Raw genomic sequence first — 27,701 nt, forward strand, 5'->3', positions numbered from 1 at the left:
CCCGCCGGCCCGAAACTTCGTAGTAATAATAGTAGCGGTGGTGTCATAACCGCCGCCAACCGCCGGGCCGGCGGGAGCGCGTGCGAGGGGGGCCGAGGGGGTGCCTGCGGGCGCTGTACGTGCGTGGGGGAGGGCGGCCGTGGGCAGCGCGTGTCCCCGGCCTCGCGGGGCGGCCCTGCTCCTCCCTGCCGGCCTCGCACAAGGTTAACGCGACGCTCCTCGGCGGGGTGGGGGCGGGGAGGGTGGAGGTTGTCCTCCGTGTGCGTGCGTGGGGGGGTGGGGTGGTGTGTGTGCGCGCGCTCGGTTTGTCACCGGGCTTCCGTTACGGGGGGGCGTGGGGCGTGAAAGAACAACAATACTGAAAATAACGCGTGGAAGCGAGCGGCGGGAGTTACCCGAGGGCACCCCGAGGGGCGTTGGCGGCGCCGGGGATACCCGCCGCCTTGTGAAGTTGCGTCTCCCCGCGTGTGCGTGGGGGTGCGCGGGACCCGGGCGGGGGCGGGCGCGGCAGGTTCAATCCCCCCCACTCCCCGGACCTCCTCACCCCGCCGGGCTCCGCCGCTCGCCCCCCGGTGCCCCCGCACCCCTCATTCCCCGCCGCCCGCCCTCCCCTCCCCTCCCCTCCCCTCCCTCCCGCCCGGCGGCGGCGGCGGGCCCCGGGCGCGGCCGGCCTCCCCTCAGCGCCGCTCCCGCCGCCGCCGCCGCGCGCCCGCACCGGCCCCGCCAACCGCCCCCCGCCCCCCGCCGGCAGAGCCGCGCCGCGCGGCGGCACCTCCCGACCGCCATTCCGCCCCAAAACTTTCCGTTTTCCCCTTCCCACTCTCCGGGACTTCCTTGTGCCGCCTGTGCGCGCGGAGGGGGAGGAGGAGGCGTGTGCGGCGGCGGCGGCGGCGAGGGGGGATTTACAGTCTCCTCGCAGGCTGGCCGGGACCCCGGGGGAAGAGGAGTTGCACCATGCGCGGCAAGTGAGGGGAAAGTCTCCGCCAGCGCCGCCCGCAGAAGTTGAGGCTTTCCCCCGCCGCCCGCCGGAGCGGGAGCTGTGCCTTTAACGCCCGCTGAGCGAGGTGAGTTTCCGAGACGGATTATTCATCCTGGGGACCCTTTTTTTTTTTTTCCTTCTCTCTCTTTTTTTTTTTTCTCTATCACGCGCGCCGAGGTGACAAACGTCCTTCCCCGTCGCAGCCCCCCGAGGTCGGCCCGGGGCCCGCCGACCCCCGGCGTCCCCCGACAGGCAGCCCCAGCTCGGCGGGCTGACCCGCCCGCCGCCGGGGATGGGGATGGGGACGGGGATGGGGATGGGGATGGGGACGGGGGGGGTGTCTCTCAGGCGCTGGCTGTTATGACGAAGTTTTTGGAACCCGGGCGTTTCGGGGTGTGTTTGGGTGTTTTTGCCGGAGCGGCGGGCCGGGGAGGTGTGTGCGGGGCTGCCGCCGCGGGGGTGTGTGTGTGTGTGTGTGTGTGTGTGTGTGCGCGCTCATCTGCCCCCGAGCACACCGACCCGGGGGGCGGGGGGGACAGCTTCTGGAGCGGCTCCCTACTTATGAGATAGTGCTTTAATGTGGGTTTTTTTTTCCTTTAAAAACCCCACAAAACAAAAAAAAAAAAAAAGGAGAAATGCTCGGGGGGGGGGGGCGAAAAATGCGAGGTATTCACGCTCAAGTGTGGAGTTTGCAGAGCCCGGGTGGGGGAGGGGATCCCATTCATCGCCAGGGCTTGAATCAGCAGCGGGCGGAGGGGCCGATCGCTCCAGTACATCGAAGTTTACTTCCAAGTAGGTAAACAAGTTACCCCCCGCCCCATATTCCCACCCATCCCCGGACCCCCCGAACCCCTCCCCCCTCGGTGATGCAGGCTGGTGCCGCCGGCGGCCCCGTTACCGGCGGCGGGGGCTGCTGGCGGGGCGGCCGGGAGCCCCCCGGGGGAGCGGTGGCCGGAGGCGGGAGCCCGCCGGGTTGCAGACCTGTTGCACGGGGGGTTTGTTGCGGGCCGGGCCGGTTCTTTGCAGGGAGAAGGCTGTGGACACCTTTCCCTTGGCTGCTGTCACCTCGCCCGGCCCGTTCCCCATTTTGTGGTGCCGGGGTTGCATCGCGGTGGTCGGTCTCGTCGTTCGGTTCGGTTCGGTGCGCGGCTAAATATTGGTGTGGTGTGATGTGTGAAGAGAATGACCCTTGACCTATTTAATTATATGTTGTTGGGTTCTCGAGTAGGTATCCTGCACGGCACGAAAAGGGGGGGGAACCAAACCACAAAGCCACACCCTAAAAGTTAGGCTCGCATATTAATTTCTCAAAGTCGGTGTTTCGACTGAATAAAAGCTTTCCTTTATGCTGTCTTAACATGCCTCTTGCTGTTCTCCGCCAGCATTTGTGCGGCGTTTTTCCTTTCCTGACGCACAAGTCTTAAAGTGTGGATGTGTGGGGGAGGGGAGGTGGTGTGTTTGGTGGAGCTCATTGAGTGTTTCATGCAAAAAGAAAATATTGCAGCACAATGTTGCAGAAAACTGAAATACTCCTTTGAAAAGAGCACTCCTCAAGTGATGATTTGAATAAAATGGAGTGTAAAATTAAAATTTCAAGACTGGTATTTTAGGCTAATAGGATGAAAACAAATATATTGTGCTGGAGGGAAATCTGATTGTAGGTAATAAATATAAGGTCTTTCCTCATGACAAATATAACGTCATATCTTTCTTCCTTAGCCCATTTATTAGCAATTCTTTAACTGAGGCTGCTTGTGCGACGTGCACACGATTTAACATAACATACCTTGCTTACCATGTGGCTGCACATGCCGGTTTTAGGCCTCCTCCTGTCCTACAGTGAGCATACTGTCAAATAGAGGGACACTGGGCAGGTTTTGAAGGAAATACTTCATTCTGTGATAGCAGATGTTGTGGGCAAGAGAGTAGGATTGTCCTAGTGTGTTTCAGTGTTGGTTTGTGGTTTTTTTTTTTTGTTTTGGTTTGTTTTTTTAAACAATTACAGATAATAATTGCACCATCTCAAGGACAGTGATAGTAAAAGAGGGAAGCCTTCCCACAGAAGGTTTGTAGAGGGGGTGGGAGGAAAAAGGAAAGCAAGAGGGGGAGGATGCTATCACATTAAAAATACATTAAACCTTTCTTGGGCTACATGCAATAATGGCAAAACCGGTGGATATCTGAGCAGAGCTGCTGTAGTCGTCTCAGTTTAACACCTTCAGCAAGCTAAGCAATGACCGAGGTTGTTTTTCTGTCCCCTAATATGAGAGAGTGTGGTGTTTCAGAGGCAGAGAGGATTAAAAATTACACATACATGTAAGCACTGGCTACTACACAGCTGGCCAGGTCTCCTAGGACAAAAAAAACCCACAACCCTCTGCATATAAGTTGTCATCTGAATACAACCTCTGCCCTTCCCCCACCCGATTAAGTAACTCGAATGTCCTCTGTCGTGCCACTGTTGTGAATTATGCTGCTGCTTGTTCTTTTCGGTGGGTGGCAAGCGTCTTCCATGCTCTACAATAAGAGTATAGAAAGAGCAAAAATAAGTTAAATCCTCGATAGGGAAGGGGGAACATGTCTGCGCCTGGAATTGTCAGGCTTCTGCTCTGCCAGTTTGTCCAGTTTTGGCCCTCCCATTTATTTACAGATGGGTTTTTTCTATTTCCCTGCTGAGGGGGCCAGAAGTAGACCTGTTGCCCACGAGATGTGCCATGCCTCCTGGAAGAGCTTCCTGCACAGACACTCCTCTGGCAGCGGCAGTCATTAAATGCCTACATCACTGGGCTTGGGAGGAGTAGAGGAGAATCTCCTTCAGCATGGATGGGGTGTCGTTTCTCAGTAGCTGAGATAAGTCAGTAGTGCAATGTGCTTAGGCTTTAGCGATATGCTCGGTTCAGTTTGTCGTGGAGGTGAGGCTGGAAAATCCATTCCAGGGCTTTAGCATGGCGATTGATCACTGTAGATGGTGTGTGGGTGCGTGCTTCGGTGCTGTTGGGTCTTGCTGCTTTCTGTTGGCTTCTGTTAGAGTCCGGTGTTAGAATTCACGCTGTAGTCGGCATTGAAATGGTGTTGTTTATATTTTAGTAGTGCCACGGGGCCCTCATTCAAATCAGGTCCATTTTGGGAATATCTTAGATGACGGTTCTTGCCCCAAAAAGGTTGTAATGTGAGTAAATGAGGGAGACAAAAAGCCAGGAGGGCAAATGGTGGAAAAAGCCTGACTTGCGGGAATGGCAGCTGATTGTAGTGCCTTATCTGTGGGACTGCAGCGTGACCTGAGCTGGTAGGAGAGAGGAGAGTTGTTAACACCTGGCAGCACCCCTGCTGACCAGTCAGGCTGCTCTGCTCAAAGAGGGCGCGGGCATCCCTTTGCCTTTGCCATGTGCGATCTGTACCCTGTGCTCTCTTTACTATTACTCTTTTAATTCCTAGCATTATTTTATATTATGTACACCAGCCCGCCTGTAAAACGAAGGTTTTGTAACTCTTGAGGGCAGATTCCTTTTTTTCATAATTATGAGGCAAGATGGAAGTAATTTTGTAAACTCTTTTTCAGCTGCTAAATTAAAACTCCATTCCCTCTTCCCTTCCCTCCTCTTGTCTATTTTTAGTTAGAAGGAAATAGCTGACCTCTTTAAAGCAAGGACCCAGACCCCCTGGGTGCCATTTATAGGTTTCTACCAAATGGCCTACTTGGACAAGTTGGTTGAAATTAAACAAAAACATTGGAACTACGGCTCTACATTGGAATGGCAGCCTTCCTGTCAATACAAAATCTGTCATTTTAACGATACTGAAACAAACGTCCAAAGGTTAAAACGGAGTTCAGGTTATTTTTCTTTTCTTTGGTAGACAAGAGACTATTTTAACATTTGGGGTTTTTGTTTGTTTGGTGGGTTTTTTTGATTGGTTGTTTTTTTTCTGGTGGCAATCTGGTCATTAATGTCATGAAGTTTCATTTCAGAATGACTGATGGTATTTGTTTTACAAACACAAGAAGCCCTCTGAAGTTAGGACTGTGTAAAAAGTAGGCGGAATCAAAGAAGGATGTTTAGTCTCATAAGACGAGGTTATGATTTCTTGCCAGTTTTCCTCTTGTGCAGAGGTTTTATCCTAGACAGAAATATATAAATTATAGTTGCTAATATTTAATAATTCCGTAGAAATATAAAAAATGGCTTCTGCAAGCTTAACTGAAAGCAAGTTTTACTATGGATACATGGCTGTTTTGAAGGTTAAGGAGCACAGGCATCTTGCATGGCTTGTGCATGTTTTTATTTAGTGCGATATTGGTGCTTTAAAAATATTGGACTCGATCGGCAGTTATTGGATTTCTTCATTTGTTGTTTGAGGAGAGAACAGCATATGGTTGGACATGCAGTCTGTGTGTTGCCTTTGTAATCCTCTGTCCAGGTCCCAGCCACCAGTCCCTGTCTTTACTCTGGGTTACTGGTATGACTGCAGCAGGAAAAGAGGCTTGGGGTTAGGCGCATCTGGTGATTTGGCTTCCATTGTTACCACTTTGTTGACCATTTTATGCGATGAAAGGGGTATCACAGTGATTAACACCATTTCTTGACGTTCTCTGTAGTATGGACAGTCAACACCCGTCTGTCTGCTTGGCCTGTTTAAATTGGAGTGCATGTAGAGATTTGTAATTTTATATGAAGCTATAACAGAATTTTTATGCCAAGAACCCTATGGTATCCATTCAGTATAAAGTCATAATAATAGTACTGTAGTGTGAAGAAGCAATTGTTTTAATATTTTAGCTAAGTGCATTGCATAAATACCATTTGGCTTGGGTGTTGGATCTTACTCATTTGCTGTAAGAAGTTACACAGTACACCAAACACCTGGACCAAGCAGTGCCTCTTGATGCTTACATGACACGGCTTGGGGCCTATTTGTGAACAGACAAGTAGCACTAATAATGTGTAATAATTATGTGTATATATATACTCATCAAAATACTTTTTGTCTAATTAAGTACTGAGTTTTATTGGCTCTCCCTGCCATTGAAGGGTGAAACAAGGCTTTTTAAAAAGCAGCATTCTCCACAAATATGTAACTGTTACTCTATACATTGCTCCACTGCCATTCAAAATGTGATTGCATTTACTGACCTAAATTTCATTTCATCTCCTAATTCTTAGTTACAGTTTAAACCCTTACTACTGTTTAGGGGGTTTACAATGCATCTTCTCATGTAAAATCATAATTTTGTTACGTAGAAAGATGTGGTAACATGAAATGTGATTTTATTGTTTTTTCCAGTTGAAACACAGCTTTCCCATACCTGCAGTAAATTATTGATACAGCAAAGAAGCAGTGCTTTTCCCTTAGGCATTAAGAATACTTGGAAAATATTCTCTGACGTTATCTTCAAGAAAACAAGGAGTATTTTCTTTTGGTGGATAGATTCCCTTTGTCATTCTGCAGAATAATACATTTGTTGTGTTCCTTTTTGAAGGCAGCAAACTGCGCTGGACGTACAACTTTGGCTTCTGCTGTATTTTGCTGTGTAGGGCTATCAGCTCTTCACTAATACTCTGCCGTTGGATGGAGACTGCAGAATATTCTCTGTAGTTCAAGAGTGAAGGCAACTATTTATGATTTATATTTCTGAACAGAATCATCATGCTATAATAGCACTGCTGAAAGGAGGCTGTTGCATTGTTATGATTAACATGGATACAGCTGTTGTTGCGTTTCATGCTTAGAGGTGTCCACTGATGAGTTTGTGCGGATTTGAACACAACCCTGTAGATAACAGCAAAATCGTTGGAAAAATGTTACTCCAAAAGAATTGACCTTCACAGTGTTCAGTTAGTACATACATGAGATTATTATAAAGTGAAATGAGAATACGTATTTGTTGCAAATCCACGTATGTTGGTAACTTATAATTAGGAATTGTTATAACCATATGATAGTTTCAGTGTCGCTTAGCAGCTACAAGTTGCTTATTGTCTATGCCAGTGCGTTCAGTCTAGTTGCTCCTGGCAGAGGCTATGTAAGTGTCCAGAGACCCATTAGTATGAAGACTTCTGTTACCATTTGTCTCAGTTGGGATACTTGACCAATAATCAGTTTCACAAATAGTAATTGTTTAAAATGAAGTACGCTAATTGCTCTGTGTGTGTGCATGCGCACATACGTGTACATAAGTAGATCACCTTAAGGTAGCTCTGGAATAAAAGGGAGTCACCCTGAGGTTGGAGGACAGTGCTGGAGTGCAACAGATAGACTTTCAAACCCTGAGCTATGTTATGCTCAGGTTTCAAGCTCCAGGCAGAAGTACCTGAGGTGGTGCAGAGCCAGCGAAATAAATGTAGCACTGGGCCAGGCTGGATGCCAGGTGTTGGGAGAAGGCAGAGGTGCAGCACCCTTTAATTATGCGCATGTTGAAATGTGGCAAAGCGAGGAATGGATACTGTGCTTGTATGTCTGAGAATGGCAAGACCAGGAGGCAACAACTGGGGTACCGTATGTGGCTGAGGGATGCATTTAAACTTCAAAATCGTAACAGCTTCCTTTTTAACTTTTTTTTTTAATTCTGTTTAGTTTTTTGTTGGTCTTAGAAGTAAAATTTAAACCCTGATCTCAACAGATTGAGGCTAAATTACTCTCTTGCCCAGCGTTCTTCACAGATACAGTTGAGCTTTGCTGGCGGGGTAGGGCAGAGAATCCAAGCACAGGCAGTGCCCATTCATATTGTGGGGATTAGTTTCCAAGGATATCTATCTGGTGCTTTTTACAGTCACAAAACAAACTTAACTCTTCTTGTGCCCGTTTACATGCACACATGAATTGGACCTCTAGGAATTAATTTGGTTACAGGATTGATTGAAACACACCAAATCTTTTCTAATTTTTTCAGAAGGTATTGGTAATGCTGCCAATTATATGCACTCAGCTGTCTTTCGTTGTAGCTTAACTTTGCTGGTTTTTTTTTTTTCACTTTTTGGATTGAGTTTTGTCCTTTTTTTAAATGTAAAAGCTTCTGTAGTTTATGTAGTTAATATAGTTGATTTTTAATCTGTTGACTTTTAAACTAAAATAATATAAACTGGAAGGCACAGATAAAAGGCAGGCCTGAGGATTATTCTAAGGTGGGACACATCTTCCTATCCCAGTTCTCAAAAATGAAAGTAAAGAACAGAAGCAGATATATTTTTAATAACATTGTGTGGTGTTCACAACAAAGATTTTGTGTCATTCTCTGAAAAGTATTCAAGGTTTCTTTATTTCCATTTTGACTATTACTGTTGTTTTGGGGTTGATGGTGTTATAACTTACTAACAATGCTCATTTGTATTTGTAGGAATCTATTTTTATATTAAAAAATCTCCAAACATGCTCAGCTCTGATACTTCTGCTTGTATTAATAAATATCTTATGTAACCAGTTAGTTTAAATAAGCCAATTAGTTTAAAAGTAGCGCATGACAGTGTATCATAAAAATTAATCCAGCTTCATTCTCACAGGATTTTATGTGCTTGGAAAAAAAAACATAAGGCAAACTGAAAGGATGGCCCTAAATAAATACGATATTAGAGTGGAAGGAAAGAACCTGTTTATTACATACAGCCCAAATTTACTAAAGCATTAGCAAAACAATTACTCTCACTGCTGATGAATGAAATTAACTTTTCTGGGAGACCACCATCATGTCTTTACTGCCTAGTCTGGTAATGCCAGGTGGAGGTCAGGTGAAAAATAGGATGTAGCTTAGGCCCTGCTGAGCAGTCTACAAAAAGTTAGAAGAGTGGGAGTAGGTTACCTCAAAAGCTAGGCTCCCCAGGGTTTAACCTGCTGACCATCAAGTAGCCAACAAATAGTTTTTAGGAATTTTCTGAACTGTATTTTTTTTCTTGGCCAGGGTGACATGCCTTCAAAATACTTAATTCTGTGCATTTCTTCAGTGATACGATGGTAGTATTTGTGGTACGTGGGTATTTTCTAATATGTTACTGTTGTTTTGTGGTTAGCGCAATGGCTTTTTGTGCACGTCTGTTTTTTCTAGTGTTTTGAGTGTTTGTACACATATGTGCTCACTGCTGGATTAAATTTTTTATTTTAAAGTTTTCTTAGGGTCAACAGTATATTGTTCATGATATCTGTTACATTACCAACAGCATATATTTTGGGTTAAAAAACCACTTGAAACGTGGAAGGGTTCGGTGTCCTCTAATGGCAACATGTTAAATGAAATTATATGTAGTCAGTTTGATCATACCCAGTGAATGGTGTCTTTTGTAGGTAAGGTTTGCTGTGCATAGCAGGTGTTTACATACATGGAGTGCAGTGTGAAAGAAAGAAGTTTAGTTTCCTCTTACTAAAAGTATATAGTGACCTGTATCCTGTACATGTATGTAAAAAGTGTTCAGATAACTACAGTGAATACTTTTGTCATTGTTTGCTCCTATATTAATATTCCTGTGAGGTTATCTTGAAGTACAACATTTTCCCTTTTTTTTTTTTAAGTAAATCTGAATATATATATCTATTAAAAGAAAAAAATTGTTCCTTGACATCTTTACGAGACAATTGGTAGGGCACTCCTTTCCACAGCTGGATAAATCATTTACATTTCACTTCAGGTGGAATGTAAATGATTTATCTGCCTATCATCTTACAGAGCTACTATGAAGATTTTATTAATGACTGCTTTTGAAGAATTCTAAAGATCAAAACTCATTGTCAATTTATTTTGTTGCTAGTTTATTAAAAAGTGTGAATGTAAAATTCTACTTACTAAAGTACAGTCCTATTTTTCATCAAATTGTAAATTAGGGTAGCAAAGTATCAAAAGAAAATGATGAAAAAAAGATTTATCTCCCTTTCTGTGGTCAGTTTAGAGTTAGAAATAACGATTGCTTTACTTTGTGAATCTTCTGTTAATCTGTAAGTTAGCTTCTTGGCTAACAGAGTTGGGTTTAGGGTATTAGGTTGCCTCTGAACAAGCCTCTGTGGAGGTTTTCCAACCTGTTTGTAATTGCTTTGAAACTGTTTTTTATCTCCTTTCCCCTGCCGCCCCCCCACCAAAAAAACCCCGAAAAAAAACAAAAAAACAAAACACCACAAAAAACCCAACAACCCCAAACCGAACACAAAACTACTGGAGTATCCTGTGAAGCTTAAGAGGTTTCATTTTAATGGATATTTTGTGTGTTTCATAGTTTTTCTTTGTCAGCTCCACAATACACAGGTAACGTCAGCAAGGACAGAGTTGATGATACATTTGAGTTCTGAACATTTAACAAATCCTGTTGTATAGCTATGGCCTGATATTGCAAAAACACGTTTGGCATGTGCAGGAGACTTTTAGGATCAGGCCTTATATGATGGCAGCATGGATTCTTGACTGATGAAGTAAACACTTTTGAGCCTTTTTTAAAGTGACAGATGACGTGCATGATTTTAGCTTTAGTCCTGACAGTCAGTGTTCTTGTAATGAAACAGAGCTTCTGGCGTCCCTCTACTTTCCTGTAGCCCACATAAGTAGTCTTTTTTGTGTGGCATAACTTCCGTGATCTATTTTGAATACCATCCTTATACGAATCCTCACAATGTTCTTTGAAGTCTCTGTAGCTGACAAACATGAAACCAAGATTTAGAGCCCAGTTTCTTTAAAACGTGCAGGAGCTGTGTTGGCTATGCTGAAATTTACCTAGGCTTAATATTTTGCAGTATAAGGTGTAAGACTTTAGCAGTTTGAGGTTGCAATGAGAAGTGACCAGCTTCTCAGAGGTTGGAACCTCTGACTTTTTTCAGTCAAGTGCCCTTAGCTTTTCAGGCCAGCCCACATCAAAAGGTCTAAGAAACTCTAGCAGCAGCCACCCAAAAAGCAACTGGAAAGCAGTGGCAGGATGCTCTCGTCGTTGCCTGTCTATGTCATGTTTAGTCTCAAAACGGTTCTGCCAACTGTGACCTGTCATGTAAGAAGCCCAACACGTCAGGTCTGGCACCTGATGCTTGTCTTTTGCCTAAGGGTTGCAAATGCCATACCCTCTGTCGAGACCACATGCCAGCCTTCCCACACAGTGATAGGTATACCCCACACGTTTTACATTGGCCAGAGGCTGGAGCTGTGCTTTCTCTCATTGGTTCTGCGATGGATCTTGGCAGTCTGGCTCTCATTACCTTGTACAGACTGCAGCCCCAAGCCTACCTTAGCTGACTGGTTAACACCAGCTAAGCAGAGCCTTCTGAAGGTGTGTTGCAGCTGGCTTGGTTGACAACAGGGAGGCTCAGTTGGGAAGCAGAAGCCTGACAGTGCACAGCACAATGCCTCATCTCTCACATTAGAACCTGCCTGTAGAAATAAATGTGAAGGTTTCACTGCTCCTAAATGCAAAAAAAAAAACCCCGCCAACCAAACACCCCCCCCCACCCCCCCAAAAAAACCCCAACAACAAAAAACCCAAACAACCAAACCCAACCAAAAAAAAAACCAAACACAAAACCAAACCAAACACCCTAGATTGGGCATATCTGTGTACTGATGATGTGGTGTATGTGTTTTATTTTAATGTACTGTTTCTCTCTGGGGTAGTTGCTCTGTGTTTGTCAACAGTGGATAAGGAAAATTATGCAGAAGAAGCCTTAAGTTTATTTTTCTAACCTTAAAAATAAACTTTCTGACTCAAACTTTTTTCATTTGATGACTCAAACATTCTACAAGTAGTTGTTTTATATAAATATATATTTATGCATTTAGCATTGTCTTAATTGTTATTTTTGTCTTTGGAAATACTTACGGTTATTTCTCTAGTGTCTCAAGTGGAGCGAATGTCTTGCCAGCCTATTTAACGTGCTAACGTAGGTGAGAAAGTATGACCTGTGGCCTGAAACATCATTTATGTATTTGCCAATTGCCTCAGTCTTATAATTTCTATTTGTATGCATTGCATTTGGTTAGGCTGAATTTATTATTGATTTCAACTGTTTGCAAATATTCTACTGACAGACTGTTTGCTCGTGTCTCCTTTCAGCCAGCATTTTACCCTCATTAGTCTATGGATGTGTTCTTTTGAATGTTAGCCAAATGCATTCATAAAAATGGTAAAATTAGAAGAAAGGAAAAGTATGAGAGCTTTGTGACCTATTATTTGTAAACAACATTATGAAAGTGCCTTTCAGTCTTTGACTCTGTTTTGTTATCAAGTTTTCCCTTTTTATTTTCTCAGGTTTTCTGACCTTCCCATCATACACAGCCATTTGCTCAGATATTTTAATTGCTGTTTCTTTTTTTTTTTTTTTAGTACCTTCCTGTTTGTTTTGTTTTTGAAGACTAAAGCTGCTAGGTAAATAACAGCAGTAATATTTACCAATTCTCTAATTCTGTTGTTTCAAACCATGGCTTACAAGCTGCCAGAGGGTGCATGGGCTGTTTTTTTAGAGATCTACAGGGGGGCTTGGGGGGGAAGGAAGTCTATTGTCATTCTGTTCAAATTCACTGTACGAGATATCTTTATAGGTCCACAAATTTAAAGAGATTAAAAACCACTGATCTAATTATATTGTAAACTTCTTAGGATGCGATGATATCTATTTTTATGACTTACTGCTTTGTGGGTATATATATCATTATGCAAGTAATAATCTTTGTTTTCACAGAAGGCAGTTTATACCAACATTAAATTTTGGCACCAGTTTTGTTACATTGTGTAGATTTTCATGAAAATGTCCCTTCTCTTTTGTAGGGCTTTGATCAGTATTCTCTGATGGAATACAGATCTGGCTGATCTTTAGTTGTTCCACAAAGAATAATCTAGAGAGGAGCATTTGGATTCCCTTAGTTTGTGTTTCTCAGGTCTGTCACATAGTAAGCCTGCTCAACTGATTTTTCTTTTCTTTCGTTTTTTTTTTGGGGGGGTCTTATTCAGTACTGGTTTTGGTTTAGACTCTAGCCATTTATGTAGCACCATCACATTTCAGTAAATCCAAATTCTTGCATCTTAAAATGTCAGGAATTGTGTTATTTGATGTTACTACATTTCTGTTCTCTCCTCTGCTTGAGAGCAGCACTCCTTGCTAATGTTAGGAGGGGTTAGGTAGAGGAGGTGTGTATGGTGAGAGTGGGGGTGGGAAGTAAAACAGGCTCTGGCTGTTTACACATTCCGAGCAACCATAGATCTGCTCTTTGAGGCCTGAAATATTTTCCTTTCCACTATCAGTCTTGCAGATCTGGGGTATTTGGGCACGCTGCCAATAAAAATAAATACTAATGTGTTAATCTCTTCGATGGAAATGTAATAAAATGTATTTCACCTTTTTGTGTGTGTGTGCATAAAAATAAAGATTAACAGAACTTTGTAATTAGAATATGACATTTTAAAAAATACTGCAAATTATGACTATTGATATACTTTCTTTAAGAATTGCCTTCAAAGGGACAAAGTAAATTTTGACTTCTTCCTTCTTGCTAGTTCATTCTGAAGGGAAAGTTGCATAATGAAAATATTTTTGCAACTAGATTTTCTGTTTTCAGCATGATAACCTTTGGCTCAAGGAGCTGACAAGTCCCTCTTTCTGATTTCCATGTAATCCGTGTACCTACATGCATTCCCGCCCCCCCCCCCCCCCCCGTTTATTTTGAGGTGGGTTTAGTCTGCTTTGTAGTCTTTCATTTGATTATTCTGGTTTCCAGCACTTGTTTCAGAGTTCTGATGAAATCAGATATACAAAGCCATCCACCTGCATGTCTTTTTTTTTTTTAATATTGGAAATTATTTCCTGCAGCCTGCACTAAAATACAGACTGAGCAGGCAAGCAGATGAATAATGATTTCTTCCAGGTTCTGCATAATGTAATGAACAGACCTTCTGTTTACTATTATTTATTATCAGTGTTTGTATACGTGTGATTTCTTTCCCTGAAGCTTGCTTTCTTGGGTTTCTTAAAGCTATATGCTATGTGTGCCATAATTGTTTTTTCCCAAGTGGTGCAGTAACGGCACTGTGTCACTCCAGCAACTTGCTTTGTCACTGGGACTTGATGTGGCTCAACTTCTTATTGTTTCTCTTTTCTAACCAAAATTTGTTGCCCTCCAGAAATACTACCGTGTAATTATGACAAAAACCAAGGCAGTCCCACTGAGGTAACAGCTGTTACCTTCAGTCGTAAGACCATCCTAGCACATGCAGTGCAAAAGGTAATTCAGACTATGCCATTTTTTCCAAAGGTGGTTAATCGCTTAAAACTTTCTTGTGTAGCTCTAACTGTCATCTAATCGGCATTTAGAGGCATTAAACAGCTTTTGGAAAAGCTGTGGGCTACTTCAGCTAGACCACCAGCAGCTTGTATAAACACATGGTAGTATCTCTTGACTACATTTTTGGGAACAAAGTACTGTTCTCCTCGTGAAGCAACCTGGATCTAAAGCCAGAGGTTGTTTGGGGTTGCTGTCAGGTGAGATCAGACTGTTGAGTTTAACCTAAATGGAAGTAAGCACTTAGCTGCACCTCATTATTTCTGTGCTTTTATGAGAGACGCTCAAGACTGTTTGTATACTGGCTATGGCTCATGCTGATTATGTTGTTAATAATTTGTTTCTCCAGCATGTGTACTAGCTGGGTGCTTTAAAAGGCCAACATTTTTGAATATAGATATCTAAATAAGTGGCTTGGTTTTCAGAAGCTTTGGGTAGATATGGCTCCAATTGAAATTGGAGGAATTAGTGGGTGCTTAGCACCTGGATAAGTAATTAGTCTTAATACAGGGGTGCATCATAGCACTCTGACAACAGAAAATCACTTCCCTCTTTTTTCCCCAAGTTGTAGTAGTATTTTAAAACGTTTTAAAGAAAAAGATCCTACCAAGTGACTAGTGCCAGTCTGTATTATAGGTGTTTTTTTCCCCCCATCTTCTTTGTATGTTTCTTGAAAGGACAAAATTTGGTCCTCATCCTCAGAAGCAGCTCCTCATGTTTAAAATACAGGTGACTGTCAAGGTGGTCTATGGTTTTTATTGAAGTTAAGGGGTCTTTACTGTAAACTGGTAATGAGTTTGTTTCCCATATGTGTTTAGTTTTATTTAATGTAACTTTTGATGTAGTGGGAAGATGTACTGTTGTTGTAGTGGTGGTTTGATTTAGTGTTTATTACAAATATTTCCTACCCTAAAAAACATGAAAAGATGTTTTGCGGTTGAAATAGTAGGAACTGGGAAGCTTGTTTTTCTTTAAACAAACAAAAACCCTGAAGAAACAAGAATAAGAGATACAGTGACCTGATGCAAAAAACCCCAAATGCTTCTCAAAATGACACAGATTTACATATTAATTATGTGTATGAATATCTAGAAATGAGTAGTATCAAGCAATGAACTTTACTATATAGGATCAGATTGCACAGGCTTGGAGGTTGGTTTTGTTTTCTTTTTTTCCTTCTCAGTAGCTTAGAACTACAGCAGTCTGGTTGAGGAGAGTTTAGTGGAAGATATTTACTAAAAGAAACTTGATGTGAAGAACGAAATGTGATGAGCTGTTCCTGTCCACAGAGGAGTTTAGGACCTGTAAAATAGTAGCTTAGACTTCCTTCTCATTTCTTTCTGTTTTTGTTTAGGTTGAGAATGTGGGCCCGTATGAAGCATTTCTGTTGGCTGTTTAAATATTGCCAGTTAATTTCAAGCCACAGAAACTATGAAATGAAATTTTAGACATACATTTAAAGTTTCGGTTGTCATCTTTTTTGCTAGTGGCAACAGTCTTTGACAGCCAATTGCAATATAACAAGTTTGCGTTGTTGACCTAGCAAAACAGTCTGGGGTTAATTGTTCAATACTACAGAGACTACTTAATTACTTTCTTTAGAACTGTTAATTAGTACTTATTATTTTTTTGTTTCATGAAATTTACTGGAAATCTTAGTTATGAATCTGGCTGATGCAATTAAAAAAAGAAAAGTGAACAGTAGGGCCCTGTCACAGGAGCATGCAGCTTGTGATGGAAAGAGGCCATTTTAGTACTTCATTTATTTCTTCAACCCCAGCCAATCAGTAAGTAATACTTGCCTTTACATAGCTGTACCAGCATCTAACTTTATATCCTTATGAGTCTCTCCTCAAGTTAGGGAGGAGCCCCACCTTCCCAGAATATGTGAAAACATAAAGACAGTTTGTAGTATATCAGCAACCTACTGTTTCAAGAGACCTTTCATAGTTAAATTATAAGAAGCTAAAGAGTGTAATTTGGTCCTTGCAGGAGGAACACCCCACCCAATTGACAGATTTTTGTTGGTCTTCTGCGATTGCTGTTTCAGAAAGGTTTCTGTCATGATCAGTTTCACAGTTTATGAACCTGATAGTTTCAAAGCCTGTTCTAGGCTAGTATGCTTCCTGTGAAGAGTGATGTTCAGTGAGGTGTTTGTGTATGCTGCATCACGGTGGTGAGAAATAAATTGTGTTTTGATCCTGCAGATCTTGCTGTACTTTATTAGATTTTATGTTCCTTTGGGGGTTGGGAGGGAGCAAGAGAGAGAGAGACGCAAACAGCAGTGCTGATACGACGCACTTTTATAGGAGAGAGAGGAATGCATGCCAGCTTTCCCCCAGGTTTGATCTTCTTGGGCGTTCTTATCAGTGGTAGGACTGGTTGAGGCTGGTAGCAAAACAGTAGCTTAAAGAGGCTGTGATCTCTTGGAAAGTAAGCATTTACACAGCACTTTTAGTTGAGAAGTGGCCTTTCTGAAAGAGGAAATGGGTTCTGCAAGTGTTAATAGATTGCTACAGATTGTCATGTTGATGAATCTTCAAAAAACCAAACAAATGAAAGTAAGCCAAAGCAAGAAAGAAAAAACCCAAACCCAAAACAAAAACACAAACAACAAAAAAACCAAAATCAACCCAAAAAACCCCTCAACATCCCTAACCAAACAAAAATTAAGCAGATGACAGACTTGTTAACTGAGCACTGAGGGTTGTCTTAGGACGTAGGTGCTTACATTTTGAATTGATTCGCAGTTGTCAGCTTGATATGTGTGGGAGGTAAAGTGAACTTTTCATGAAAAACATTCTCATAAGAACAGTTGCTATTCATGGTACTTCTGGTATGCTTACGTGTATGTTTGGGGAGAAGGGAAATGACATATTAGTGTTTTCTAAATCAAAGAATTGCCTCAATTTTTTTTAAGCAATGCATCTTTAGATCATATCCAGTTGTTTGGCTTCTGGAAAGATATACTTAATTTTCCAGTAAATACAGTTTTCCTATTTTACAAAACTGCAATTTAGCCATTATAATTGCAAGCATTTTAATTAAAATGCTGATGATAAAAAGAGTATTTATATAAAGGGGTTGATTATGCCTGATGATACAAGATCAAAATTAGGCCAAAATTTTGATGGTCTCCATCACACTTCCTTACATAGACATCTACGCCTTTATTGCAGTTGTTTCGGTAATAGTTTGCAGACAGTTTCAGGTATTGTATGATTGCCATTACTGTACAGGTTGACACTGATCTAATAAGGAGCTGTGTTTAGAGCCAAGAACTGATGTTTTTACCAGTTACAAATATGTCTCTTTCCTCCTTGAGCTTGCCTCAGTGTAAAAGTAAACTTAATGAAGGTATTCCTACCCCAATATCTAGCTTTCCAGTTCTTAAACTTATTAATCAAAATGCAGCTAACAGCACTTTGGTTTTGCTGTTTAAGTCAAATCTTAGAGAGTTTGACTTAAAAAAAAAAAAAAAGGGGTGGGAGAAAAAGAAGACTTCACTTCCAAATGTATTTGTATACTTAATATTTTCTTGAAATGTGTGTCTTTATTGTAGACCAGACATTTCATTTGTGTAGGATATGGCCATAGGTATTAAATATTTATGCTTGTGCTTAATTGCACACACAGTAGTTTCATGGAAGTAAACAGCAGTTCTCATATGCAGAAGGTTTCGTGTGTGTGTGTATATGTATAGGACTTGGCCTCAATTCCTAGTTTATAATCTGTCTGAATTTCCTGTCTGGAGTAGAAATGTTTTAAAACCCATCTTATTTCTACTTTGTGGATTTTAAATAAAATACCCAGGAACTAAAAGCTTTCGATGGACAGTGAAAATCTAGTGGCTGGGCCTTCTGGTTTGTCTTTGTGGTTCATGTTTTATCTTTGTTCATGTACCTCTAGTCCCCTGTCAGTGAAGACTGGATGAAAGGATTTTTGATTGCCGTCTGCAGTGCTTTTAAGGAAGTACGAGTCTGTGAGGCTTCTATGTAAATAACATGGCATTTAGTAATGAGAAAGTTAGCAACTCTGTTAATTGCTCTGAGACATACCTATGCAGAATTGTGCTTTGAAAGTTTCTTTCAAGTAATCTCCCCATCTAGTAGTTTGAATTTTATGTATCCACTAGCAATGCAGACTTATTCTGCAACAAAAGCGAAAAATGCATGTTCCAAACATTGTCTAGTCACAGTTAGTTCCTCCTGCTATAGACCTTAGGGAAGTTAGTGCTCACCTTCCAAGGTGAAGGAGGCCTGTCACCAAAGGAATGAAATAAATTATAGTGGTATTCAGAGGATAAAATAAAAAGATAGGTGTGGAGATCACAGATGAAACTTCAGTCAGATGAAGGAAACTCTTGTAAATACTCATTCTAGGTCATAATGTAGGAGAAAAGGGAACTTATTGTGTCCTCAGAGAGTGTACAGGTAGTGTTTGAGTGGTTAGAAATATTTGGGCTACTTTTCCCCTCATGCATTGAACACAGGGTTTTTCAAAGGCTTTCTATCTCAGGTAGGCGTTGGGCATCATTTACCAACCTGTTTTGAGAAACAATGTAGATGTTTTCTATAATGTTAAGGTACAGTCTTTACCATATTTTCCAAAATTGCTCTGAGGTCTTCTGTCCCTTGGGCTCTGTCTCTTGGGGCAGTGTCCCCACTGTTCTGGGGCCCTGCTGGCGTGCCCTGACAGAAGCCACATTTGCAAGGTGCTGGGCACCGCAGGCCACCCCTCAGTGTTGTGGCTGGCTCCTCATGACTCAGCCTGTAAAGTACATATGCATGTTGATGCACACAAATCCCCTCTGACTCAGATAAAGCGTCTTCTGGGACAGTGGTAATATGTTTGATGGAACCTCTGTGCCTCTGCCTGAAGAGCACAAGGAGGAAAACTTTACCATGGGTGTTTGCTGTAGCAAAATGCATCTGCCAGGAGACGTTTTGGGAAGTCAGGGGGGAGGTTAACAGCAATGGTGTGAGGCAGCGAGGCCAAATTTGCGTGGCACAGCCATATAGCTGTTGAAATAGTACTGTCAAACCACTTCCTGTGGGTGGGTGAAGAGGGCTGGGGCGTGCCCTGTGGGAGGGCAGGGTTGGAGGTGTCACGCTTTGTGGGGGGAACAGCCTTCTCTGGTAGGGAATGTACGAGGTGCCCTCCTCTCCTGCTCACCAGCAAGGGCTATCCCTTGGCTGCGGCTATTGTTCAATGCAATTAGTTTTTATTGACTAAGACGACCTTAATAGGATTCATTTATGTACCTTACTTTTATTGCAATTTAGCCCTCTAAATACCCAGGAGGCTCCTAAAATAACAAAGATACTATTAATTAGAAATTAAAAGGCATGTAAGCTTTAAAACAATATTTTCTTTTTTTATCTTTTAATACATGTACGCATTTAAAACTACACCTTCAATCTTGGAGTTGTACAACAGCTAAAATGTTTTGACAAGTGATAGCAGAGGTTACTATAAAAAAGAAATCTATGTAATTCTCTTTTTTTTCCTTCATTTTTTTTGTTTTGCGTATTTGAGACCCTGTTGTCACAGTCAGTTTCATTGCAGTCCTCCAAGGTCACTGTTTCTCCCATCCAGTCTGTGGGATGATTTACCCAATAGTGAGGATATTTTTTAAAATAGTGAAAGTAACATGAAATGCGTTTCCAAATCCATAGAAGCAAACATAAGAATTGGGACTGATTTACACCGTGAACTAGTCTACCCCACTTGTTTGAAATTGAGCAGATTTCACGCTGATGGTACCTCTTAAAATGGGGGAAATGGGAGAGAGAAGAAATAGCAACAGCTAAGTGGAAGACCTTATAGCTAAAAGCCTAATATGTAATAGAATGTTTTTCTGCCATTTGTGCAATCAGCAACAAGAATAAAGTCAGTGCATTGGACTAGAAGCTGAACTCTTCTGGTATGAGATGAAAATTTATCTCATTTACCATACTTCTAAAAAGATTTTGTTTTTCTGCTAATGAGCGTATGCCAGATTATCGTTTACCAGTTACCATTCTAGTTGAAATCAGAATTCAAGTTGGCAGAACATAAAGGAGATTTCAAGAAAGCTAAATATCATCATCCAGAGCTTCATTTGCTGTGTATTTTTGTAACTTCAAAATTACAATACCTTGAGGAACAGGCATATTAGGGTCACCAGCACAATATGGTGTTCAGTTCAAATGACTCATATTTTTTATGGATTCATCCTATTTAGCATTGATTAAAATCCAATCCTTTAAAAATCCAATTGTCTATTAAAAGTAGAGCTGTTTAGGGTGGAATACTAGTATGGATGTCTCAGACTTGTTTCTTGCCTGTTGGTTTGAATTTATGATTTCTGCACAACTAGTACCCATTTAACCAGTGTTAGAAACCGAATAGCCAAAGAGGAAGTATAGAGAACAATGACCATTTATTACCTCTCAGTGAGGAAATATATATAAAGCACCGTGCTTTTCCCTTGTGAAGTGGCCTGACTGGCTATGGTGGTGTGAAGTCTTATGTTATTTAGGTGTTTTGCTCAGCCAACAAGTATGGCCATTTCACTGGATCTTAACTTGGACTGCCTGAATGTAAGAGTATGAAAAGGTTGAGAGGAAAAAGAAAGTGAAATCATGAATTTGTGTGCCCTGGCTATGTTGATGTCTACAGTGAGGGTGACTTCTGCCTGATTTCAGCGCTTACCAGCAGAAGCCAGAGTTTGTACAGTGAAAAACTAAATGGTGGGTCAGTCCAGAAACTTCCCTTGGGCAGTGCTAATGAGCTTGGGGCTCTTCTAGGTATGCATCACCTGTCTAAGCATTACTGAAGTTTTTCTAAGAAATAAAATTTGTGTAATTTGCATTCTTAGAATCACAGAATATCTGAAGTTGGAAGGGACCCATAAGGGTCACCAAGTCCAACTCCCTGCTCCTCGCAGATACCTAAAACTAAACCATAAGACTAGGAGCGTCGTCCAGATGCTCCTTCAACTCTGACGGGCTTGTTGCCGTGACCACTTCCCTGGGGAGCCTGTGCCAGTGACCGACCACCCTCTCAGTGAAGAACCTCTTCCTACTGTCCAATCCGGCATTGCCTCTGTCTGTCCATCCCTCCCATAATAGAACACTTGGCTCTGTTAAAAAACATTAGCTGCGTTCAATAGAGTGTTAATGCTCTCAGGGGTAGGGGATTCCTACAGGTGTTATGAGAATTAGTGGCTGAGGAGATGAAGGAGGCCAAAGGCAATGCCACTCCCTCCCAAGATGGGAAGAGTGCAGCTCTTAGCTCATTCTGTGGGGCAGCAACCAACATTGCAGTTGAGTATGTGCATACTGACTGGCCAGGCAGTATGTGGCATAGTTGTCTGGGTTATAGCAGAAGTTTGTTGGGCTTTTCAGCAGATATGGGATGTGAAAGTGTAAAAAGGCAGGTTCCTTTAGTTCTGCTGCTTATACAGCAACATATTTATTCATTTTGTGGGCTGCAGTCTGGTACAAACTTAATGCAAAGGCTGTTGCAAACACCTATTTGCAGGAGGAGTATGAACTTACTCTTTTTCAAATATGCTTTTGACTGTAATTGTGAAATGCAGATGAAGTTACAAATCCATCAGCGAACTGACTATTTAAAGCCCATCTAGTCATGTTTCCAGAGATCAGATTTTTACAAATGAGATTTTTAGATGGATGAAATGAGCGTATACCACATGCTTAGAGGTATGAAGCAGCTTTATAAGTTGTAAGTTTAAATCCTTCTGTTTACAATATGATGTTTTAGAATCTAATGGTGTACAGTATTTGTCATGTAGTATATCATTATAGAAAAGTAACACAGCTCTAAATGCTTGCAGAATTGCTGTCCTAAAGTGAAGAATTGTTAGATAAATTTATTGTTCACCAAGCAACCAGAAGATTTATAATGATAATTAAGACTTCTTATGTAGTTAATTTCTGTAACACTTGCATGAGGACTTTTTGTTACTAAGCTATATACAAAAACATGTATAAATTCCTTTGAGATATTGGGGTGTGATGTGCAGTACATAGACTTATTGGTTTTCAGACCACATTTCCACCCTAGCCCATGATAGGAACGTGGATTTTCCTTTTTCTTTCATTATTATTATTATTATTATTATTATTATTACGACCCAGTTGGCATTTCAAAATACAGCTTGTATGTAACAAAATGCCTACCTCCATCAGTATGTACATTCTCTGAAATTAGTTGTGATATGGTTCTCATCCAGATTGGTCCTAAGAGGGCAAACCGCATCCTGGGGTGCATCAAACGCAGCATAACCAGCTGGTCAAAAGAGGTGATTATCCCCCTGCATTCAGCGTTGGTGCAGCCTCACCTTGATTACTGTGTGCAGTTCTGGGCCCCACCATTTAAGAAGGATGCAAAGGTCCTTGAATGTGTCCAGAGGAGGGCAACAAAGCTGGGGAAAGGGCTGGAAACGTCCTCTGAGGAGTGGCTGAGGACTTTGGGCTTGTCTAGTTTGGAGAAGAGGAGGCTGAGGGATGACCTCACGGCTCTCTACAGCTTCCTGAGGAGGGGAAGAGGAGAGGAAGGTGCTGATCTCTTCTCCCTGGTACCCAGTGACAGGACACATGGGAATGATTCAAAGCTGCGCCAGGAGAGGTTTAGACTTGACACGAGGAAGCATTTCTTTTCCAAGAGGGTGGTCAAACACTGGAACAGGCTTCCTAGAGAGGTTGTCGATGCCCCAAGCCTGTCAGTGCTTAAGAGGCATTTGGACAATGCCCTGAATAATATGCTTTAACTTTTGGTCAGGCAGTTGGATAATATGATCATTGTAAGTCCCTTCGAGCTGGAACTCTTCTCTTCCCCTTCCTCTTCTCTTCCTTTCCTTAGCTGTGGTACTCCTGTTAATTTTGTTACTAGACCTGTAGAGCTTAGTATCTCATAGATCAGGCTGAATATGTATTGTATTACCATGCAAAACATAGAGGAAAATACAAAAATAACGAGGTGTTCCTTTAGACTGGGACTTGATAGAAAGCCTGCTTTGAGTGTGGGGACGTGACAGTTCAGGCATTTTGGAACATCCACTCTTGGCAGTCAAGTCAAACAGTTTGTTACAGTCTGTTCTCGATATTGTTTTCTAGGCATATGAAGCTTTATGCTCCAGTAATTATCACGGTGTAAACCAGTGATAGCCTAGTACCACCTGTGTAGACGGGGCTGTTCTGCTGGAGGTGCTGGTGTGTTTGGTTGGTTGTTGTTTGGTTGTTGGGTTGGGGTTTTTTTTTTTGTTTTAAATTAAGTTGTAATCTGTGTAAAGCTTGGTCCATTTACCTGTCCCCTTGCTGTAAGGCAGCAAATATCAAGTGGTTTGAACTGCATTATATTGGATTATAAAACACTTCTTTGGTAATGAGGTGCTTATTCTTAGCAGTGATTACAGAAAATCTAATAGACATAAATATATGACTTTATGCAGAATGGGGCAAAAGGGTTTGTGAAGTGACAATATAGTGGACAATTGAGCAGCTATTTTTGTTCCATTTCAAGTGTAATAAGCAGTGCATTCTTCAAGCATGCAGATCTTGCAAACAAATCTGCCAAAGTTTTATTCTGGAGACAAGAGATTATAGTGGTAGCTGGAAGTGAGCTCAAGAGAAAAATGGGTTGTCCAGGATTAAGCTCACCATCTAGAATGTTGATCTTTCCTGGACTGACACATCCAGGGTTTGACCAGTGCTTACTTTTGTTTTCTCATTATGCTCAGATTTAGTTACCTGTATTTAGAATCATAGAATCATTAAGGTTGGAAAAGACCTCTAGATCATCAAGTCCAACCGTCAACCCAACACCACCACGTCTCCTAAACCATGCCCTGAAGTGCCATGTCTACACGTCTTTTAAATACCTCCAGGGGTGGTGACTCCACCACCTCTCTGGGCAGCCTGTTCCAGTGCCTGACCACTCTTTCAGTAAAGAAATTTTTATTAATATCAAATCTAAACCTCCCCTGACACAGCTTGAGGCCATTTCCTCTTGTCCTATCACTAGTAACTTGGGAGAAGAGACCGACACCCACCTCACTACAACCTCCTTTCAGGTAGTTGTAGAGAGTGATAAGGTCCCCCCTCAGCCTCCTCTTCTCCAGACTAAACAACCCCAGTTGCCTCAACCTCTCCTCATAAGAATGAAATTCCTTAAAACTGAAAAATCATTTACATTACTTCTTTTACTTCATTTACATTTACATTAATTTTTTAAATGCTATACCCACAGCAAAAGGTGTAGCAGTGAAAAAATGGTCCTGTGTGTGACCACACTGTGTGGTTGGATGGGATGTGATCCATGGATGGAATGGTTAAAACTTGAAAGCTTCCCTTCACCAGCATTTGCTTGCTCTCCATTTCTCTGAGGAATTATTAACAGGTGCTGAAGGCACAAGTGCTGCATGGCCCTGAACTCTCAATGCATAAAGAAAAAATCAAATATACTTTTTTTATTGTTTTGTAAGAAAAGAAGAAGGAAACCACTGGAGTTGGAATTCGTTGTGACTGAGAACCAATCTGACAATACTTCCTAGATTTTAAGTGAGAGTGAAATATAACTGTTAACAATCACATCAACTGTTGTTTTTCAATCTGTTTTTCATGTCCTGCCACAGGGAGGACACTAGCAGAACGAGGAGGGATCAAGAAACTATTTTAATGAAACATTAAGCACTGTTGAGAGAGGTCTGGCTGGGGGTGCTACGCTCAGAAAAACATACAGACACTTTTCTAAAGTAAGAAAGATTATTTTCCCCTCCTTTTTTCTTCACATCAGTGCTCATTCCATCTTCCACATCATGTTGGTTAGGCTGAAGATTTTGAAAAGATAACATTTGCTTTCTCTCTATATCAAGATCTCAATCCCATCTGCGTTGACATTTTAGCTTTATGCGGGAGAATGCATTATGTAAAGTTTCCATTAGCCTGCAAAATACTAAATTAAGTGTTGAAAACTTGAGTTGGTTTTGGTGAGTGAAGCCACTGAGATTATCTGTACTCGTCAAAAGTAGATAAAGGTTTTTGTTTTTAAAGTTAGACAGAGAACTTAACCTACCACTCACTTTCCTTCCCTTCTTTTTACCTTTGTTCAGAAAATGAAATACACTAAACAAAGGCCAAGTTCCTAATAACACAAGTAAAAGCATCACTACAATTTGTAGTTGGGAATACTGTAAGTAGCATATGTGGCCGTACATTCCTGTGGCAAGATGTTATTCACATTCTCCTTGAACATATAATTATGTATCATTGCTTAATAAGGAGAGAGCTTCTTTGTCAAACATTTCTCTGTAGTATTGAGCTTTCAGACTGCATATTGTAATAGAATGTTTTGGAAGGTATCAGAAAATTCAACTGCTGCAATTTTTTCCTGATGAGAGATAACATTGCTACAGCATTAACTGTAGTCTAAAATAGGTAAAAGTGTAATATGCAATAGTGTATTTGTGCTTAAGTAGTACAGGAATATAAATGAAATCTGTCTTGACATGCACTCATGATAACATTTTTCCAGCTTGTTTACAAAATGAAAGAATATCTGTCTCTGGTAGAAAAGTCTATGTTTAAAGCAGTCTCTCACTATCCTTTGAAGTGTTAAATCCTCCTAGGTTTCATTTTTTTTGGCACAAGAGTAGTGGATGTTTAAGAAGCCAACAACATTAGCTTGCACAGGAGCATTCCTGACTTATTTTTGTTTCTAGGTCTGTTTCCTGTGTTGGGGGAAGGGGAATGAGAGCACAGCTGCTCCCAAAGTTCAAGATGAAGCTGCTTCTTTAGAGTGTTTTAAGCCTTGGTCACAGTTTCTTACTGGAAGTCTTTAAATGAGCTTTAGTCTGATCTTCAATTGCTCTTTTATAGGCATGAAATCTCCCCCCTTCTTCCCTCTCTTCCCTCACCCTCCATCCCAGTCCACAGCAACTAAACCCAGTCACTAATAAAACAAAACTCCTGATTATCTGCAAAATAAATATCCAAGAGAACCCTCAAAAGCAGAGCATTTTGATGTACGTGTTTCTGAGACCAAGTGGATAATTGGTTCGGCATCAGCTTGACAGAATGATCAATCAGTATTGGTTCTGAGATTTTCTTTTTCCCTCCTCATTTTTAAACTGTTGATGCCTGCCAGACAAAAGATTGGCTGCTTTGGATACCAAAGCTGATCCATTTGAACCTTTATTTCTCAGATAAGCTGAACACCATGGAGGAGGGGAGAGTAATTTTATGCCTGGTTATTTTTGGTACCTCCAGTAATTCAGATGGAAAAGTAACAGCCTATTCCTCTCTTACATTTCCTTATACATATTTTAAACCAAGACTTCTATCTGAATTTTGGCATACATACTCCCTGATCAGAAATACTTCTAGGTTTTCAGTTGTACAAATAAACTAAAGCACCTCCTCCTTCTGTTTGTCCAGTTAATATTTTTATTGGCCTGTGTTGCAATCACATGTGTATGAAAGGAATAAACCAAGCCTGCAGTGGGAAGAATATTGGTGTTGCTGTTACTTTCTTTCATGCACTAGTAGGCTTTCTGTTCAGGTACCTTGCTTATGTAGGCTAAAATGTTTGGATGAGAAGGAAAAGCACATATTGTTGGTCATATTGGATTTTCCAACTTGAGAGCAGCTTAATGGTTGGTATAGGAAGGGTATGTTTTGTTTAAAATGTAGAATAATGGGATATAAAAATGTTGTTGCCTCCCAGAGGCATATAGCCTGGGACAACAGGTACCTAGATGGAAGTCCAATTTTCAGCATGACTGTTTTAAAATCAGGAGGTGGTTTAATCCAGGAAGAGCTAACAAAGGAGTTAATGTTGAACTCTCACTGTTGATTTACGGAAGTCTTTGTATACCAGGAAGGTAGTAGAAACCTGGATGAGTGCCAGTGTTGTAGACCAGGTAACCGAAGTAGTTATAGCCCAGATACTGATCCAGGTAAAATGATGGAATAAGTGATGTAGGACATTAACAGGTGTAGAACTTGATTAATAAAGGACAGAGGAGAATCGCTGATGCTTGTCAGCATGAGTTTGTTAAAAAGTGGTCTTGTTACTCTACTACCCTTGCCATGTTTTTGTGGTGCTTATACATTGGGCTGTTGACAAAGTAGTAGTGTGAAAATACACATTTAGGCTTCTGTGAGATCACTCCCTTGGTGCTATTTGTAATTTTCATGAAGAAACAAGAGCTGTGCATGGTGAGAAGGACACACAGTAGCTGAATCAGACCTAAAGGAAGATGGTTACAGTTATGTCTGAGGTCCTTGAGTGTCTGTGCATACCAGTGGGTTGCCTGTCCTCTACACCTTAACTTTTTTTTGTCTGTGCCCTTGTAAAAATACTCACAGAAGGTCATAGGTGATTCAAAGATTGAGACAATAAGAATGAATGGAGCAAATTGCCAAGTGACTGTATTTATCAAACTGGGCAAAACAAGATAGTTGCTTTAATATAGCAAATGTAACATTGTGC

At 41.4% G+C, this 27,701-nt stretch overlaps 1 protein-coding gene across 9 annotated transcripts in view; it reads left to right on the forward strand.

Annotated features, from left to right (window-relative positions):
* The first annotated feature begins 113 nt into the window (after positions 1–113).
* TBL1X (transducin beta like 1 X-linked) overlaps positions 114–27,701 on the forward strand; it is a 199,936-nt gene continuing 172,348 nt past the window's right edge. For 3 of the 9 annotated variants that reach the window (XM_075095367.1, XM_075095340.1, XM_075095349.1), the window contains exon 1: positions 627–1,064. The gene's annotated coding sequence lies outside the window, so the exon portion shown is untranslated. Of the gene's footprint in view, positions 204–626; positions 1,065–1,647; positions 1,772–27,701 lie in introns of those variants that run through there. The other 6 variants (XM_075095358.1, XM_075095376.1, XM_075095390.1 and 3 more) reach the window with 4 other exon arrangements.

Source organism: Phalacrocorax aristotelis, chromosome 1, assembly GCF_949628215.1.
Source record: "Phalacrocorax aristotelis chromosome 1, bGulAri2.1, whole genome shotgun sequence".
Lineage (NCBI taxonomy): Eukaryota > Metazoa > Chordata > Aves > Suliformes > Phalacrocoracidae > Phalacrocorax > Phalacrocorax aristotelis.